General features: G+C 38.3%; 1 long non-coding RNA gene across 1 annotated transcript in view; it reads left to right on the top strand.

Moving 5' to 3' along the window:
- Positions 1-604: 604 nt before the first annotated feature.
- The window catches only part of LOC137039259 (uncharacterized), a 64,503-nt gene continuing 46,476 nt past the window's right edge, over positions 605-18,631 (top strand). Inside the window, exons 1-5 of the long non-coding RNA XR_010897608.1 lie at positions 605-1,221; positions 2,702-2,844; positions 4,824-4,879; positions 5,287-5,438; positions 5,517-5,624. This is a non-coding gene — a long non-coding RNA (uncharacterized lncRNA). The remainder of the gene's footprint in view (positions 1,222-2,701; positions 2,845-4,823; positions 4,880-5,286; positions 5,439-5,516; positions 5,625-18,631) is intronic.

Genomic DNA, 18,631 nt, shown 5'->3' with positions numbered 1-18,631 from the left:
GGAAAAGGGACAGTTTACTTATTACGTTCTTATCACCATTAAAAATAAACAGTTAACACTTCTCACAAAACTACCATGTAGCCTACGTCATCGTCAGTTATTTACTTTCATTCTAAAAGAGTTTTACAGCTGTTTCAATCCGATTATATGTGAAATTAAAGTGATAAAAATAAACGTTACATTTTACGATGGGTGGTAGGAAACGTGTTTTGAAATTGGTAAGCGTCTTGAATACTGATTGATTTTACATTTACAATGCTCACATCAAGCAGTAGATGGCAGTATTGGAGCATTCGTCTTTTTTTTCTGGTTCTCCCTCTTTTCTCTGTTGTAATAAAATATATAGTAGAAGACATATATAAAAAATAAAGTATCTTTTTGATTTGAATAAGTTTGAAAGTTGTCACATACAAGAGATGAATATGAAATTCTCAGTGCATGAATGCTTTTAGTTGAGGTCACTTTTACAGGGAGTTTTTGACACTGCCAGAACAATTATACTGTTGAAAGTGATAATGGGGTCAAAATAAAAATGTTCACTCTTTTATGAAACCAGCCAAGATAATCTATTCCTTTTCTTCCTTGTAGCATGGTTGGGAAAAAGAGACAAGGACTGATAAACATGGTTAATGGAATGCTTTGCATAATTGATGCAAATATGAAGCCTTCGTTGAGATTTTTTTAAAATATACTTGGAATTATATGATATTATTAAAGCCCTATCCTGAATTCTATTCTGAATGAAGTATAACATGCATTGGTCGATTTTTCCAATAAGGACATCAGACGGACTTGATAGTGGTCATTACTTTTAATGCTTTTTGTTCAAATTAAACATTCACTGAAATACTTTAATGTAATATCAGATCTGGAATATGATTATAAGAATCGTGTTATTGTAATTGCATCATTACTTTTGCCCAGAATACTTCAATATTCATTCCACACCCATCTCACCCTCTCTCTTGCAGGGTGGCTGTGTATAGTTGCAGCTGAAAGTATTTGTCTGACATATGATTCGCAGGCTTGAGCAAGGGCCAATTAACTGGTGTGAACCTTTCAGCTGCAAATCCAGGCCCTGCCAGAATCCAGACTGCAGCTGCGTGATGTGTCTGACCTGAGTAGCATGCCTGTCCAAGGGCAAGCCATTTTAACCAACACATGACGGCTTTTCACACTGATCAACTTGCCCTGAAGGATGTGCTGCTCAACATGCTTTCAGTAAGCTCTCATGTCGCACAGCATCATATGCAAGGTGTATAGCATACGGGCTGGTAGATCCATGGCACCGGCCAGGGCAAAGCAACAAATCCCAGAGATTCCCCTCAGCTAAATGTCATGCGAGTTAGTTCAGTATCACTATAGGACTGAATCACGGTGACCCTGCTGCACTCAGACATATTTGTAGAAATAGCTGCATGGGCTTGACACAATACCACAGTGCTCCTTCAACACACTTTCAGTCGATTGTTGCGGCAAGAGGTCACGCCATGACAAATGTCATTTGCTTCTGGAAGGCGGTGGAAATGTGCCAGCGCAGTGACCGTTCGGGGCAGGGGTGAAGCTGGGGGCAGACAAGGCCACAGGCCATGTGCCACTTAGTAACCAGTAACATTTTGTTGATGAAGACGTAAACAATCCTAGACAGCGTCAGGGGTTGATAAGAATAGGGGGTCGTTATGGTGACAGGAAAAAAAACATCATTGGATTAATATGAGGCCTCAGTAACTCCTTTATTCTGTCAAAATGATTCATGAAATATTTATGGCAATAATGGGGAGGATTATTCTAGTGCAGTGAAACCCGATCAGAATGGGTAATTGTATCCACTGCCTCTTTGCTGGCTAGCAGAGGGTGCGGGGCGAGAGGAGAGACGTGACTCTAAATCAGAACCGAATAGTACTCTGTGTCAGTCAGAATGAAGGCGAGGAAACACACTCTGTCACCGCAATGAGATTTGAGTCAGGAATAGATATCTCGGCATAATTAAATGATCGTGGCCTCTTCCTTTGCCTGGGCGCTTCTTTGATTCATTGTTTATTGTGCGTCAGTTCTCTTATTTAGCACAGGGAATCTCACGTGACCCCTGTTCAGAGAACAGTGCTGATCGCTGAACAGCATTTGTTTTTTGGTAACTGGTAATATAGTTTTAAAATAAATATATGTAAATATAAGATGAAAAATGTTATGCCTTGAAATATTGCCTTGGCAGCTAACTAAAATAAGTTTAAGTTTAGGGACAAAAAGGTATAAAAAACTGAAATAGAAATCAATTAAATCTAAGTGGCAATATTTAAAGGGGTGATGAATTGAGAAATCAATTTTCCCTTAAGCCTTTGCTATATAAAAGGTCATGATAATATAAGAATATCCTGTAAGTTTCAGAGCTGAAAACTTGCTTTTTAGGCAAAGAAAAGCTTTTATAGACACCAGGCCCAGAAAACAATGTGCGCATCTTTACGTCGTCGCGCGACGAAACACCGCCTCTACAGAATAATAAGCATGTCTAATTCAGTAGCCCCGCCCACTGACTCATGGAGCTGTTCGGATCATGCTAGCCAGCAGCAATAAACATGGCAAAGAAGATAGCAAGATATTGTGGAAGAACACAGTCCCTGCAAGCTTCTTTCGCATCCTAATATTAGGAATGTGTGATACTTTTATTACATAAATGTTTATAAATAAATTTATTTTAATGAAGTTCCAGCTGACGTGGGGAAGACCGTACGTGTGTTCGCTTCATTTCACCGCTGAATCATTTGTAAACAAGTCTCAGGTGCTGGATTTGCAGATACACTGTTTTGCCTTCTATATTGGATCCGACAGGAATGGTGCAACAAACTTGTAAGTAAAACGTCTTTTTTATATATGTAATAGTATACCCAGGGCTATATATATATATATATATATATATATATATATAGAGAGAGAGAGAGAGAGAGAGAGAGAGAGAGAGAGAGAGAGAGAGAGAGAGAGAGAGAGAGAGAGAGAGAGAGAATATATATTAATAAATACTAAAATAGTAATGTATATAAACAATACTGAAAAACACAGATACAGTTTCAGAACTTGCCAAGACTGAAGAATACATTTTATTATATTATTTTATATTACAATATGCAGTGCATCCGGAAAGTATTCACAACTTTTTCCAAAAACCTATGTTACAGCCTTGTAATTGAGCCTTGAGTTGTTACAACTCAAAAATGGTTTCAAATCATATTTTTTCACCTCAATTCTACAAACAATATCCCAAAATTACAACTTGAAAGAATTTAGTTTGAAAATCACATGTACATTCACAAGTATTCACAGCCTTTACAATGACACTGATAATTGAGCTCAGGCAAATTATGTTTCCACTGATCATCCTTGTTTCTACAACTTGATTGGTGTAAACGTGTGGTAAATTCAACTGATTGGACATGATTTGGAAAGGCACACACCTGTCAATGTAAGGTCCCACAGTTAACAGTGCATGTCAGAGCACAATCTAAGCCATGAAGTCCAAGTAATTGTCTGTAGACCTAAGAGACAGGATTGTATCGAAGCACAGATCAGGGGAAGGGTACAGAAAACAATCTGCAGCATTGAAGGTCCCAATGAGCACAGTGGCCTTCATCATCTGTAAATGAAAGAAGTTTGGAACCACCAGGACTCTTCCTAGAGCTCGTCGCCCGGCCAAACTGAGCGATTGGTGGAGAAGGGCCTTAGTCAGGGAGGTGACTAAGAACCTGATGGTCACTCTGACAGAGCTCCAACATTTCTCTGTGGAGAGAGGAGAACCTTCCAGAAGAACAACCATCTCTGCAGAACTCCACCAATCAGGCCTGTATGGTAGAGTGGCCAGATGGCATATGATAGCCTGCATGGAGTTTGCCAAAAGACACCTGAAGGACTCTCAGACCATTAGAAACAAAATTCTCTGGTCAGATGAAACAAAGATTCAAATAACTCTTTGGCCTGAATGGCAATCACCATGTCTAAAGGAAACCAGGAACTGCTTATCATCTGGCCAATACCATCCCTACAGTGAAGCATGTTGGTGGCAGCATCATGCTGTGGGGATTTTTATCAACTACAGTAACTGGGAGACTAGTCAGGATTGAGGGAAAGCTAAATACAGCAATGTACAGACTGAGATATCCTTGATGAAAACCTGCTCCAGAGTGCTCTGAACCTCAGACTGGGGTGAAGGTTCATCTTCCACCAGGCCAAAGACCCTAGCACACAGCCAAGATAACAAAGGAGGGGCTACATGACATGAATGTGAATGTCCTTGAGTGGCCCAGCCAGAGCCCAGACTTGAACACGATTGAAAATCTCTGGAGAGATCTGAAAACGTATGTGCGCCGATGATCCCTGTCCAACCTGATGAAGCTTGAGAGGTCCTGCAAAGAAGAATGGGATAAACTGCCCAAAAATAGGTATGCCAAGCTTGTAGCATCATACTCAAAAAGACTTTAGGCTGTAATTGGTGCCAAAGTTGCTTCAACAAAGTATTGAGGAAAGGCTGTGAATACCTACTGTGAATGTACATGTGAATTTTTTTTTTGTTTTTGTTTTTTGTTGCATTTTTTATTTGTATTGAATTTGCAAAGATTTCAAACTGACTTCTTTTACATTGTCATTATGGGGTATTTATTGTTGAATTGAAGTTTTTTTTTTTTTTAAATCCATTTTGGAATAAAGCTGTAACATTTCAAAATGTGAAAAAAGTGAAGCACTGTGATATATTATAGATTTATTATATTTGTCTTTCTCTACTAAACTGCAGTGGGTACCTAATTAGTTTGTTTCCTTTATTTTCCTTTATTTTACAGTACTGTATAGAGCAGATGGGTTTGATTGGGATCTGGACATGACGGAGACCGAACTTGTTAGTCAACAGCATTTTTACCTATGTTAAAAACTTGTACAACCCATTGGGCTATGGCTCTGACATAAAATGTTTAGATACATTTTAGAAGATACAGTTAGAATAATTGAGATGTAGAATTAGCACTTATGTAAAACATATATGTTTACATTGTAACTGGATCTTAAATTAAGTCTCAATCACACTAAAATGGAACTGTTCACCCAGTGAATCATTGGCATAGATCAAGGAAAGGAAGCACCATAACAATTTTCTGCAATAATAAAAAAGCAATATTCTCTTAGCATTCAAGTATTTCATTATATTATAGAAGCTTTTACCAGTGACAGATAATATTTGGTTGACTCTTAAAGGTGTGAAATTGACTTATTTTTCCCCTCTCTGCTGCTTTCCACATTATAACTCAGGTTGCTTGTGAAGTGTGCATGCTTCTGGTGCCATCAGCCTCCTCATACATCATTTTCATCCAGAATGATTAGTCACATGACATATTCAGCAGGGGGTCTAGATGAGCAGCTGGCATTGAGGAGTGGGAATGTTAACGGATAAATCTCTTCAGGTACTCTTCAACATAGATAAAGTACCAAAGTCACCCCTGGTTATCTGGTTTTCAAACTGGTTATTCTTAACCCTTTAGGCCTGGTAATGCTGGTCCAACCTCTAAACCTTGATAGCAGTATTATGCTGCCGTGGGGCTTAAAAGACGGAAGCTGGGTGACCAGACTTGTCCTTTAAAAATGTCCAGGTAAGTGTGTTCCTCTGTTGCACCAGTGGCTGAAATCAGCATCGGTTAAGAACTCAGGAAATTCAACAGGGTTTAAGTAGCTTTGGATTACTTTTTTCAGCCTATCACCATGAAGGAAAGGTAGATTGCAAGCCTGCCAGAATGTCCCATAGCTTCTGCCTGCTATAAACCACCACCTGTGCTTTAAAGAAAAAATGCTTTCCTCTCTCGTCCTTTAAAGGATGAATATTTTACATTTATCAGGGCTGACAAGATTTCAGTGACATAATTTATTTGCTCCTCCGCCTGAATTTTAAATGCTCAGTGTTTCAAGTATAAACCTTCTGTCTGAACATGTGGCTAGGGGAGGTACTTATATCTGTGTTCATATGAATTTGCATTTGTTCTGCATTGGAAAACATTAAGTTTGTGCCTCAGCATAGGGAGTTTTGGACGGCCTTCCAGCTGCACGTTGTCACCATAAATATGCATTTTCCTGGAAAACATTAGATGCATCAGCAAGATGTGCTGGTTTTGTTAGCTGTGAGCCTCACAGTTTCATCTCAGAGTGAAGGAACCTCTTTGGCTCCCCTGATCCTTCACATTGCATAATCGAAACGGCCACGGTTTCGCAGGCTAATGACATGGTTCATGGGAGGGGGGTTCTTACTCGCTCAGCCAACGTCTGTGCCAGAATCGGCATCGAAAATGCGTAATTTGAAATTCTGGAGCAGCATAATTTGTCAGGCTGGGTACTCTGTCATTACTCACTGTGTCAGGTCAGGAAAATATTTATTGGGTGCCTTCAATAATAAATGGAACATTGGAGCATCTGTCACTTTGGGTTTGGGAGATGAGTAATAAGTCCATATTCAAGGGGCCGTACGGAAGATGTCCTCTGTGCTCGGTAAAGCTCCACTGATACAAGCCCCCCCGCACTCCATCAGCTAACCGCCGCCATGGGGCATTAGTCATGAATGAGCTCCAAAATAATATCAAAGCTCGTAATGAGGTGAATTAATAAGGTTACAGTATAAGCAATGTGCCTCGGTATTTAAAATGCATCAGTGTTCAATGTACCCTGAATTCCCTCATCTCATCTTTGCACATTTATATTTGCCTGGTTTTTCACTCTAAAAGGGGAACTAATGGCTGCAAATACGGAGCCCGGGAAGGCGCATGGTTTACGGCAGCCAATCTTCCGCTCTCAAACGTCTAATGTGGCAGGATGGGTTGTTATGATAATACTTCTGCCAGCAGTACAACAGTCGGTTTTACTTTAAGACCCGTCTGTCATACAAGCCCCACAAGTGTTTGTTTCCCTGCCCAGACTACTGAGTGAAATCCTACAAAATATATGTGGAGTCTTCTCCACAATATTAAAATTCAGCTTCTTTTTCCAGGATCGCTAAAACGCCAAATGTTCTGATTCATGCGCACTGTGAATAAGTGCATAAATGTCAACTAGATTGTAAACAGCCTCCTGTATTATTGTACGGTGGGAGTTCAACCTAGATATGGTTCATTTAATTCTGACCAGGTGGTACCTGACTCTACAGGGCTTCAAAACAAACATTCATCATGCGAGTGAGAGCGCTCAACCGCTGGCTTAATATCTATCCCGTCGTGTGCATGTGACCACATGTGAAGCCAGGGCTGCTCTTCTGAGCAGAGAGTCCACAGGCCAAATTCGGCATTCCGAATTCATTATATATATCTTTTTTTTTTCATCCGTTAAAGCAGAGTGCCTTCAAAAAACAGCCCTCGCTGATACAGTAGGTTCGTCGTAGCTTTTTGCTGCCCCATTTGTCACACGTCAGGAAATGTTTCCCCTTCGCTAACACAAATACCAACATTATGCATATGCAAGTTAAGTCATGTTCATTCATTATGCCGTCATTACTGTAATTAATTCTCATAACAAGCACTGTTGCCTGCGGAAAGAAAAGCCTTGCCCCACAGTTTTGTGCCACTGGTGAGAATTGCTCAGATGCCGTGGAAGGATGCATGGTTTTTTTTTTCAAGCAGGCAGCTCATTATCATCTGCGCAGGGCATGTAATACTCACAGCAAGCAGGTTGAGTACAAAGTAGCAGATGGAGGGATAGTTAGGGCCACTTGATTAGATCAGTGCCTAGGATGGTTTCATGATACTGTGTGCGGTAATGTTGTTAAAGTCAGAGCCTATTGAGGATAGGATTTGTGACATTGAGATCTGGGATCTGACAGTTAAACACAAAACAAGACTTGTTCCTGTGTTGCGCCAATTTCAGCATGTTCTAATGGGCGGAATGTGCCTTAATTGAATCCAACTAATTTGTACAGATGGTGACTTGCAACGGCATAACCTAAAATGCAATTGCAATTTTATGGCTAATTTGTATTTATATTCTTCTCCTGAAACAAATAGAGGTGGTGTAGATGTTCCATGGGATTGCAAGCTCATTTAGCAGGCAGAATTGATCTTTTCAGCAGCAGGAACGCGGAAGGAGCTCCTCCTGGGAAGGGGTGAAGAGAAGCCAGAGACGTTTCACTTAATTGAAGCTTAAACTTGGCTGCCTCTTTTGCCCTGCTCGTACAATAAAGGCACCTCTGAGCATTGCTGGGAAAAAATTAGGCTATTTGTTTGGTTGGGGATATTCAGATTCTTCCAGGCCATTAATCTAATTTCTTTTCCAATCCAGATCCCTATTAACGATAACCTTCTTGGCACACGGCTGAATCAGATTTGCACATCATTTGCAAAATTTGAAGATTAAATAAAGCAGAAGTCACGCTCTAGACACGCGGATACACACTGCACTCTTGCTCATTTTAGCTCTCGGTCAGCGGTGTGTGAGATACAGTATTGACTGACTGCATGCATTATTCATTCATCTAATTATAGAGATATGCATATCTGATTTTGTCTGTTTTATGTCTTGTTGCACCTAGACAAACCTTGCTGGTGCTGAATCTAGGCTATATATATTTTTTTAAGATCCTCTTGCCTTTTCTACTGCTACTATCAGGTCTTTTGATCTTCTGCCAAGATCGGTGATTCGTGTTTGCAGTAAAAAGTAGCTTTTATTTACATGAATATCAGTAAATAGTGATATGGACAGTGATATGGTTGAATTGTTTCTTTATTAGACATAAATGGACAAAAAAGTGGATAAATAATCATGGCTGGATAGGTGGACAGAGACAGACAGACAGACAGACAGACAGACAGACAGACAGACAGACAGACAGACAGACAGACAGACAGACAGACAGACAGACAGACAGACAGACAGACAGACAGATAGATAGATAGATAGATAGATAGATAGATAGATAGATAGATAGATAGATAGATAGATAGATAGATAGATAGATAGATCTTTTTATATTATATTTATAATATAATGCCATATTCATTGCATGTCCTCTCTTAGAAGCTGCACATTCTGTTATTCTAAGCCAATCAAATAAGAAGTAACAATCACCATTGGACCTGCATTGACCTGACCTTTGGGGTTACCTTTCCTTAAATGTCTTTTATAATTAAGTGTTTTTGTTCCCTCTGGAAATGTTCGATATTTTATTTCTTTCCTCTTACAGGAAACAACTTCTGCTTTAAAACTAAAGTTCCTGCTGTGCTCTTGTATTTGTGAGTGAGCATGCAGGCTGTAATGGATGATAAACTTTATACTAGCTGCTGTTAATGTGGGCGCAGCTCCCATTGTTCACCATTATGTGAATATCGGTGTAGGAGTTTGTTCAGAGCTTCACAACACGCCACATCGTGCATGCATCAAATTAAGCCAACCTGATCCCCGGCAGCACTGAACTCAGTTAATATGAGCAGCAAAAATGGGGAAAATTTGTCAATACTCACATGCTCAATCTGTCTCCATTTTCCATTTGTGGGAAATGTTTGCCTCAATGAGTGTAATGGCTGCTGATTTATCCACATCAGACGAGTAATGGAAGGTTTTCCTTTTAGCTAATGGGAACGTAAACATCATCCATTCGAGTTTATATAAATACACACAGTCAAATTGTAAGAAACTCAAATTGATTTTTGCTATTAATAGTTGTTAGTTATTTAGAGGTGCACAAAAATCCTATTTCCTAGGTGTGTGGATCAGATTTTGCATTTATTTTGGGGACCAAAGTAAATTGGACAGTTGAAGACTGGAAAAAGGTTGCCTGGTCTGATGAGTCTTGATTTCTGTTGAGACATTCAGATGGTAGAGTCAGAATTTGGCGTAAACATAATGAGAGCATGGATCCATCATGCCTTGTTACCACTGTGCAGGCTGGTGGTGGTGGTGTAATGGTGTGGGGGATGTTTTCTTTACACACTTTAGGCCCCTTAGTGCCAATTGGGCATTGTTTAAATGCCACGGCCTACCTGAGCATTGTTTCTGACCATGTCCATCCCTTTATGACCACCATGTACCCATCCTCTGATAGCTACTTTCAGCAGGATGATGCACCATGTCACAAAGCTCGAATCCTTTCAAATTGGTTTCTTGAACATGACAATGAGTTCCCTGTACTAAAATGGCCCCCATAGTCACCAGATCTCAACCCAACAGAGCATCTTTGGGATGTGGTGGAACGGGAGCTTCATGCCCTGGATGTGATCAATAGGGACAACATTTCTAAAGAATGCTTTCAGCACCTTGCTGAATCAATGCCAGGGAGTGTGTGTGTGTGTGTGTGTGTGTATATATATATATATATATATATATATATATATATATATATATATATATATATATATATATATATATATATATATATATATATATATATATATATATATATATATATATAGTGATAATTACACACACAAACATTTATCTTTTATTTTTAATCTGCAATGTAGATTATATATATACAGTTTAGCAGTTAATTAATGAATGCCTAGTTCATATTTACTGTATGTATGTGCTCACAGTGAGCAGGGTGTTGCACAGGTGTCACCGCAGGTCTTCCTGTCAGTGCTGACAGCTGTTCAATAAGGCCTGATGTGCCGGGCTGCCAGTGCCACATTTATCTTCTGCTCGCATCTTATCTGCAGTGTCTCAGCACTGGGAAAGTGTCAACCATTAATCAGTTTCATCAGTAGTTAATGCTGCCCTCTGTCCCCCCGCTAAACACACACACTCACACTGCTCACCTGGCCTTGTGTTCTTCCTGTGTCTGGCAGTCTGCAAAGAGGTGGGAGTTTTTCATTAGCTCCTTGTCAAGGTTTAGTGTAATCCAGGCAGTGGGTTTGCAGCTGCAGTGTTGTCCTGTCTGTCAATCAAAGCAGCTTCATAACTTTGGAGAGGGATATATATGTTTAAGTCTTGGAGCCGAAAAGCATCTCTTTTATTTACTAATACATTTAGAAATTCCCCTTTGATAATGCCACAATGTATCATGCATTTCTGCTTTAACTTAAATTGTATATAATTAATGAATTGAGGGAGTAAAAGGTTTCTCAGGAATTATATATATATATATATATATATATATATATATATATATATATATATATATATATATATATATATATATTTCGGGTTTTATATATATATATATAAAACCCGAAAGTTGCACCCACATCAAGATGTTTGGTCTGGAAACTCACCATTATATATATAAACCCGAAAGTTGCGGGTTTGATTCTGAATATATTCAGAATCAAACCCGCAACTTTCGGGTTACCAGCATGACTTCCTAACCATTAGGCCGCGTGTCCACCAAAGTGTTTTTAGCCAGCTGAAAATGCCTCATTGGGCGCTTGAGAGCATTTTGGCAGCGCAGCATTTTTTTCAGTTGAGACTCTTTGCTTGTTATGAAATATCTGCCGAATTGTTACTAGTATCTCATTTCACAGACAGTTTGTTTCTGTATTGATTCTATATAAAAAAAATACCGATATAATGTAAAGCATTTGCTCTGGCTCTTGTTTTAAATATCTATTATGCTCGTTGTTTTCATCTGTTGACGTTGTACAAGCAGAATGTAGAGGTTGGTCTGTGTTGTATTTGTCCCGCCCCTCCTCCCTCCTCCACTCTGATTGGACGGCTGGGTGAAAAGTGACAGTGATGAGCGGCTGCAACGAACATTCAGCGCCAATGGCTGAGCATTTGAACGTGAAATACTCGCTCAGCACCTCGTTACACTCAGGGAGTTCTAAAAACGTGGCGCTCCCATTGAAAACTATTGAATACGCTATTGAATACTTTGGCTAGGACTGTTCCCTAATTTAACACTTAGATTAGAAATTTAAACATTCGTCTTTATTTTTGGGGGGTTTTAAATTGTTTGTTTTGCAAGCCAATAGCTCAACGTAACTCAGCACACTGATTAGGCTACATGCAATAGGTCAGTAATATGTTTTATACTTCTTTTTTTAATAAGACAAACGGCTATCCCTTGGTGTCCTTAGAGGTCTCAGCAGGCAGATGGAATTGTTCATGACACCAGCTGATGACACAAGAGTGCACGTTATCCGTCATGCTGTGCGTTTGGCTATGTGTGTTTGTGTTGTTGGCATTCTTATGTGAGTAGGCTTCTGGCTTAAAGCATTGAAACGCTCTTTGACTTTTATGGATCAATGTAAATTCTCTTTAGGGACAGCACCATTTCACCTACTGTTGGTTATTGTTGGGGTTTTTTGTGTGTGTTTTTTCCCCTCTCTTGATTTCAATCACAGATAGTTTTAGAATTTTACCTTGCCATTTTTATCTCAGTTGCTGCATATTGTGACAGTGATTGAAAGCTCAAAATGTTTTAAACAGGGTGGAAGGCCCCTAGTGCAGTTCAGATTAATGTCGCCACCCGGCAATGAAAAATATTTGCTTGAATTATTCATTGCACTTCCATCCTTTCTCCTCATTCATTTATTCCTTCATTTTATTCTGGAGCAATTACTGTAGCCCATGTCCTGTTCATCAGTCTAGGGACTATTATTAAATCCTTTCTCCTTGTTTTTTACCCTTTTGTAGTGAATATACAGAGCAGAGCAGAGGTTGTGCCCACCTGCTTGATTTAAGACTCATTCTGCCTCCTCTGAACAATTAATGACCATGTCACATTATCACAAACAGCAAGAACAGAAGCTGGAGGATTTGTAGAGTGTTTTGCAGTATGCGAAAATGGGCACTGCAGAATAAATTAGCTCAGTATTGACTTGTATTATGCTATTTCCTGCCAAATGCTAGAAAACATAAAACCCTCCCTGCAGTTAAACAGTCTCAGATCCAGGGCGGAAAAGCTGCCCTGGAGGGACTGGTTTCCTAATGCTTCATATTCTTACAGGGGGCATGCTTTGAAAAGATGTTCAATGCCACAGGTAGCAAGAAAAGCATGAAAGCAAATGATCTTTTGTCTATTTTTTTTTTGGATGCAAAATTGTGTTATCTCAGCTTGATGGCTTAGAGATTAGGTTTGTGCCTTGTGACAAACCACACTGGATTATTTAGGACAAATATACAGTTGGGATTACATTGGCAGGCTCATACAGGGTACATCTTTGCTTTATAATCTTTAATTTGCCCCGGCTGGATATTTCTGCCTCTTTTACGTTTGTGAATTAATTTGAAGTGCTAGGCAACTGAAGCATTTCAGAGAAGAGAGAAACAGTGTTAATCCTCAATGACTTTATGCAGCATGCTGTTCCATCTTTATAAATTGAGTCGCTCACCTATGCTTTCTTTTAAAATGCTGTTCCTACACTTTTGTGCTGCCTTGTCTCAATTTTCATACACGTAACATTTATTTTGAGCTCAGCGCGACAGCAACAATAATTGGTAAGAAAGCACTGCTGGTCTTTAGTTTCTTTTTCGATTATTGTTTCTCTTTGGAGAGAATTTATTTGTTTTTTGTCTGCTCCCAGCACCTGATTCATCAGAGCTGTGTACCTGAAGATAACAATATTAAGAGACACTTTCTGTCAAAACTTAAGCATTTTGAATTGTTGTTAGTGCATTTGGCTTTGTAGTTGCTAGGGTGTTTTAAATAGTTTCTAGGGTGTTTGGGTGATTGTTGGGTGTGTAAGTGCAGAAACTACATAGCAACCATCCAGATTTAAATAGTACATTCCCATGGTATGGATGGTTGACAGGGCATTGCTTTACTGTTGCTAAGGTTTTCTAAATGGATATATATGTGTTGCGATCTGTTTGTTAAGATGTTTGGGGAAGTTGCTAGGTAGGTTGGTAAGTACTAAGTCCAAAGACACTATCTTCAAATCCTTTATGAGGTAACATAAAACATTTTTGGTCCTTCCATCAGTGTTGGAATGTGAGTTTTTCTACCCATCTTAATCAGAATTGTACTTCATAATGCATACAATTGTCCATCGCTTGTCATTAAGCTGCACAGTTTGAGATCCCATTCATGCCCATAACAAATGATGTGTGTCAAGTTATTCACTGAAGTATTAAGTAATACACAAGTATGAGCAATAGCAATTTTTAATGTATGATAAAATAGTGTTGTCAATTGCGTTACATATTAGGCATTAATGTGTTATGGTGAGATGAATGGAAATGAATCATCCAAATAATACCGCTATGAACTTAGTGATGCATGCGTTCTGTTTCATTAGGTTGACACACATATTGCTTGAAATTCAGAAGTGACACATTTATATCACTAATGAAATGTCAGGATGGTAAAAGTGAGTGTGTATTTTGAAAAGTGTTAACAATCACTTTACATTTGGTGAATATAATACAAGCTAAAAATATAAACCCTGGGGAAATGGGGAAAACCTGGAAAAAATTAATCTTATATTATGTTCAGGTGAGCTACTGAGCAAGTTTACTTCATTAGAAAAGCTATAACCATGGAGCCAAAATATATATTTGTTAACAAATCATGCACTACGTTTATAGTGAAATAAAGATGAAAATGCATCTTTTAATAAAAATGCTTCCCTATAATCATAATTTGTATGAAAAGGAATAAAAGTAGTTCATGTCACCTGAAAACTGACTTATATTTATATATATGAATTTGGAGTTTTGCAATAATATACAGTGTATCTGGAAAGTATTCACAGCTCTTCACCTTTTCCACATTTGTATTATGTTACAGACTTATTCCAAAATGGATTAAATTTATTATTTACCTCAAAAATACAAACTACAAACAATAACCCATAATGACAATGTGAAAGAAGTTTGTTTGAAATCTTTGCAAATTCATTAAAAATAAAAAGCACAAGGACTGTATTCAAAGCCTTTGTCATTACACTTAAAACCGAGCTCAGGTCCATTGATCATCCTTGAGATTTTTCTACAACCTGTTTGGAGTCCACCTGTGGTAAATTCAGCTGATTGGACATGATTTGGAAAGGTAGCAGTTGTCTATGTAAGGTCCCACAGTTAATAGTGCATGTCAGAGCACAATCTAAGCCATGAAGTCCAAGTAATTGTCTGTAGAGCACAGATCAGGGGAAGGGTACAGAAAACAATCTGCAGCATTGAAGGTCCCAATGAGCACAGTGGCCTTCATGATCTGTAAATGAAAGAAGTTTGGAACCACCAGGACTCTTCCTAGAGCTGGTCGCCCGGCCAAACTGAGCGATTGGTGGAGAAGGGCCTTAGTCAGGGAGGTGACCAAGAACCTGATGGTCACTCTGACAGAGCTTCAGTGTTTTTCAACAGGCCAACAATCAGTCCTGTATAGTAGAATGGCCAGATAGAAGCCAGTCCTCAGTGAAAGGTACATGACAGCCTGCCTTGAGTTTGCCAAGCAGCCTCTGAAGGTCTCTTAGATCATGAGAAACCAAATTCTCTGGTTTAATGAAACAAAGATTGAACTCTTTGGCCTGAGGGGCAAGCATCATGTCTGGAGGAAACCAAGCACCACTCATTACCTGGCAGCATCATGCTGGGGGGATGTTTTTCAGCAGGTAGGAACTGGGAGACTAGTCAGGATCGAGGCAAAGATGAATGCAGCAATGTACAGAGACATCCTTGATAAAAACCTGCTCCAGAGTGCTCTGAACCTCAGACTGGGGTGAAGGGTTATCTTCCAACAGGACAACCACCCTAAGCACACAGCCAAGATAACAAAGGAGTGGCTACGGGACAACTATGTGAATGTCCTTGAGTGGCCCAGCCAGAGCCCAGACTTGAACCCGATTGAACATCTCTGGAGAGATCCGACAATGGCTGTGCGCCGATGCTCCCTGTCCAACCTGATGAAGCTTGAGAGGTCCTGCAAAGAAGAATGGGAGAAACTGCCCAAAAATAGGTATGCCAAGCTTATAGCATAATAGTCAAAAGGACTTAAGGCTGTATTGGTGCCAAAAGTTCTTTAACAAAGTATTGTGAATATTTATGTACATTTTTATTAATGTTTTTATTATGTTTATTTATGTTATTATGCAATGTTTTTTAATTAATATTTTGAATAAACTTGCAAAGATAAAATACTTTCTGGATGCACTGTAGGTAGATGCATGTTCATCCAATGAGGCTAAGTTAGGCAAAATATAAGTAATTCTGTCATGAAAAGAACCTCTCATGATTGATATTTTTATGGTGAATTTTTTAATGTACTAATTGGTGAATTAAGCACTAAAACGTTGATGTGGTGTCCATCATTGCTTTTTTCCATCTGCTAAAAGCTGATATGGGTTTCAAAGGTATAAGGAATATAATTACTGTTCAGAGAGAATAATTAGTGAAGTAACACCCATTATAATTTAGAGAAATTATTGAAGCAACTTCTGAGTATAAAACATACATAATTTTGTCTAAATTATCTCATTTTAATATAATTTAAATAACATAATTATTGAATTGCTAACATAGTTGTGGAGTGTCAGGAACTGAAGCTTTCTGGATAGAAACGATTTTGCCACCTCTTTGCTTAGATCACCAACACACTCAAACTAGATAAACACTTCACATCATACGGATGTCTGACAATCTTCTCACCTTCCAATGTGAGAAAGTGTGTCAGAAATGCCTTCCATCTGCTGCCACGCTTCTTTCTCTCTGGTTCTGTTAAGGAGCAGCAGGTCCATTATCCTCTTATTTGTCTGACATTGTTGCTCATGTTGGTTTAATGATTGGAAACAGCACGACTCTTCATTGGCAGGCTTGTCATTGTGTCACAATTGATGAGGTTCTGTAATTAATGCCGTGAAATTAGACAAGCTCCGTGGAACATGGTCCCCGGAGGTTAAAGCTGCAATGCTCACCTTGCAAAAAGCCAGCCAGTCCTTGAGTTTAGGATGGGACCGTCTTGATTCGCTTGACTCCAATATGTGTTATCAATCAAATTGCCTGTGTTTTTTAAAGGTTTAGTATGTAACTTTATTTTGGGCTCAAAATTAAAACATTTTAAATAATGGATCATTACACCATCAGTCCAATTAAATTTTTTTTTTGCCAATTTGATTGATCATTTTTGCTTTTATAATTAATCTAATATATATATATATATATATATATATATATATATATATATATATATATATATATATATATATATATATATATATATATATATATATATATATACTTTTTTTTCCATTAATATATTAATTTATTTATTTTTCAACAAGCAAACCCTGGTCTTGTATATAGTTATTTGTGGTTGCACATGTGAACCATGTTCAGCTTTGTAATAAATAAATAAATAATCCAAAAAAAAAAGAAGAAGTTTTTGTCTTACCGTGATTCACTATGGTAAGCCCGTTATAAGTTTTTATATTGTAGACAAGCGGGATGCTTTTCAGGCGAAATTGCTGACTTGCCTCACTTGTCTCATCATATCTGTAAACAGTTGCTCTGGCTCCTTGGATGTGTGTATGATGTGGGAATGCCGTAGGTTAGTTGCCACAATGAGTGAGAAAGTTTGACATGGAGCAGCTAAATCTTGAACCTCTAAGAGATTACCCTTTTAAACAGAAAACACAGAAAAGAGCAGTCTGCTGGCAAAAAGAGAAGCGACAGAGCTCGTAATAAAACAAGAACCACCAGTGGCTTGGCTTTTTGGAGATGGTGAGAACTGAGGGATTTTAAATTTTAAGAAGGTGATGCAAAGATGGCGTTTTTATTACTCAGCAGGTGAGTAAGTTATTTTATTAAATAGATAAACTTAAAAAGAGAAGTCGTATGAAGCTCTCTAACATGATCTATTGTGAAGGGTCTTTTCATTTTGGTTGTTCTAGTGCTGTGCCGGACTTCTTTTCGTCTAGAAAGTACCATGTTTATTAATGTTTAAATCTAAAGTAACATCTTCATCTAGTCAGCTTGAGATCTATTCCATCTAAACTTCTCTACTCTTAAGCCTAGTAGTGAATGTTTTATGAGCAGTAGGATAACCATATTCATTCACAAAGTCATGCAAAGTCGAAGCACAACTAAAACAATGTTCTTCTGCAAAATGCATGCAGTTTTGTTACAAGTTGTTTGTTAACCTTACATAAGCATGGTTTTCACCTAAATTACCCAGAAAAGTTTGTCCCAGGAACTTTATTCAACAGGTCTAAAGTACTGTGAAGATTGGTACTGTGATGTAGGACTGCGCACAACTTTCCAGTTCACGCTGGATTTCATCCTCTGCTTATAAGCTTAATGGGCTACATATAATAATACATTAAATTAGCTCAATAGGGAATTATGGGTATGTATACTTATTTATTTATAATTAATCGTAACTGGTTATGATCAAACTATAAATCTTCGAATCACCCGAAAGGAAAAACCTAACCTATAGGTATTAAAGCAATATAAATATGGTTAACAACAATGGATTGCAATTAACAAATATATATATTAGATCATTGCAGAATAATATTCAAAGAATTAATTCAAAACTCATCTGATCCGTTCGTTTAAGTTGATCTTTTATCAACTCTTATTCTTTCTACCAAATCTTTGGGAAGGTTACTCTTCTGGCCACAAAGAATAAACTTTCCAAGCTATTGGGATATTAGTTAAAATATTCAAAGATACTTATGAGAGCTGTAGCTATAGATCTGAACATTAAAGGGACTTATGTTTTGTGAGCAGTAACAATGACAATTAAACATGG

Source organism: Pseudorasbora parva, chromosome 2 (genome assembly GCF_024679245.1).
Source record: "Pseudorasbora parva isolate DD20220531a chromosome 2, ASM2467924v1, whole genome shotgun sequence".
Classification (NCBI taxonomy): domain Eukaryota; kingdom Metazoa; phylum Chordata; class Actinopteri; order Cypriniformes; family Gobionidae; genus Pseudorasbora; species Pseudorasbora parva.
Note: the sequence above shows the minus strand (reverse complement) of the source record. Positions and strands in the feature narration are given on the sequence as shown.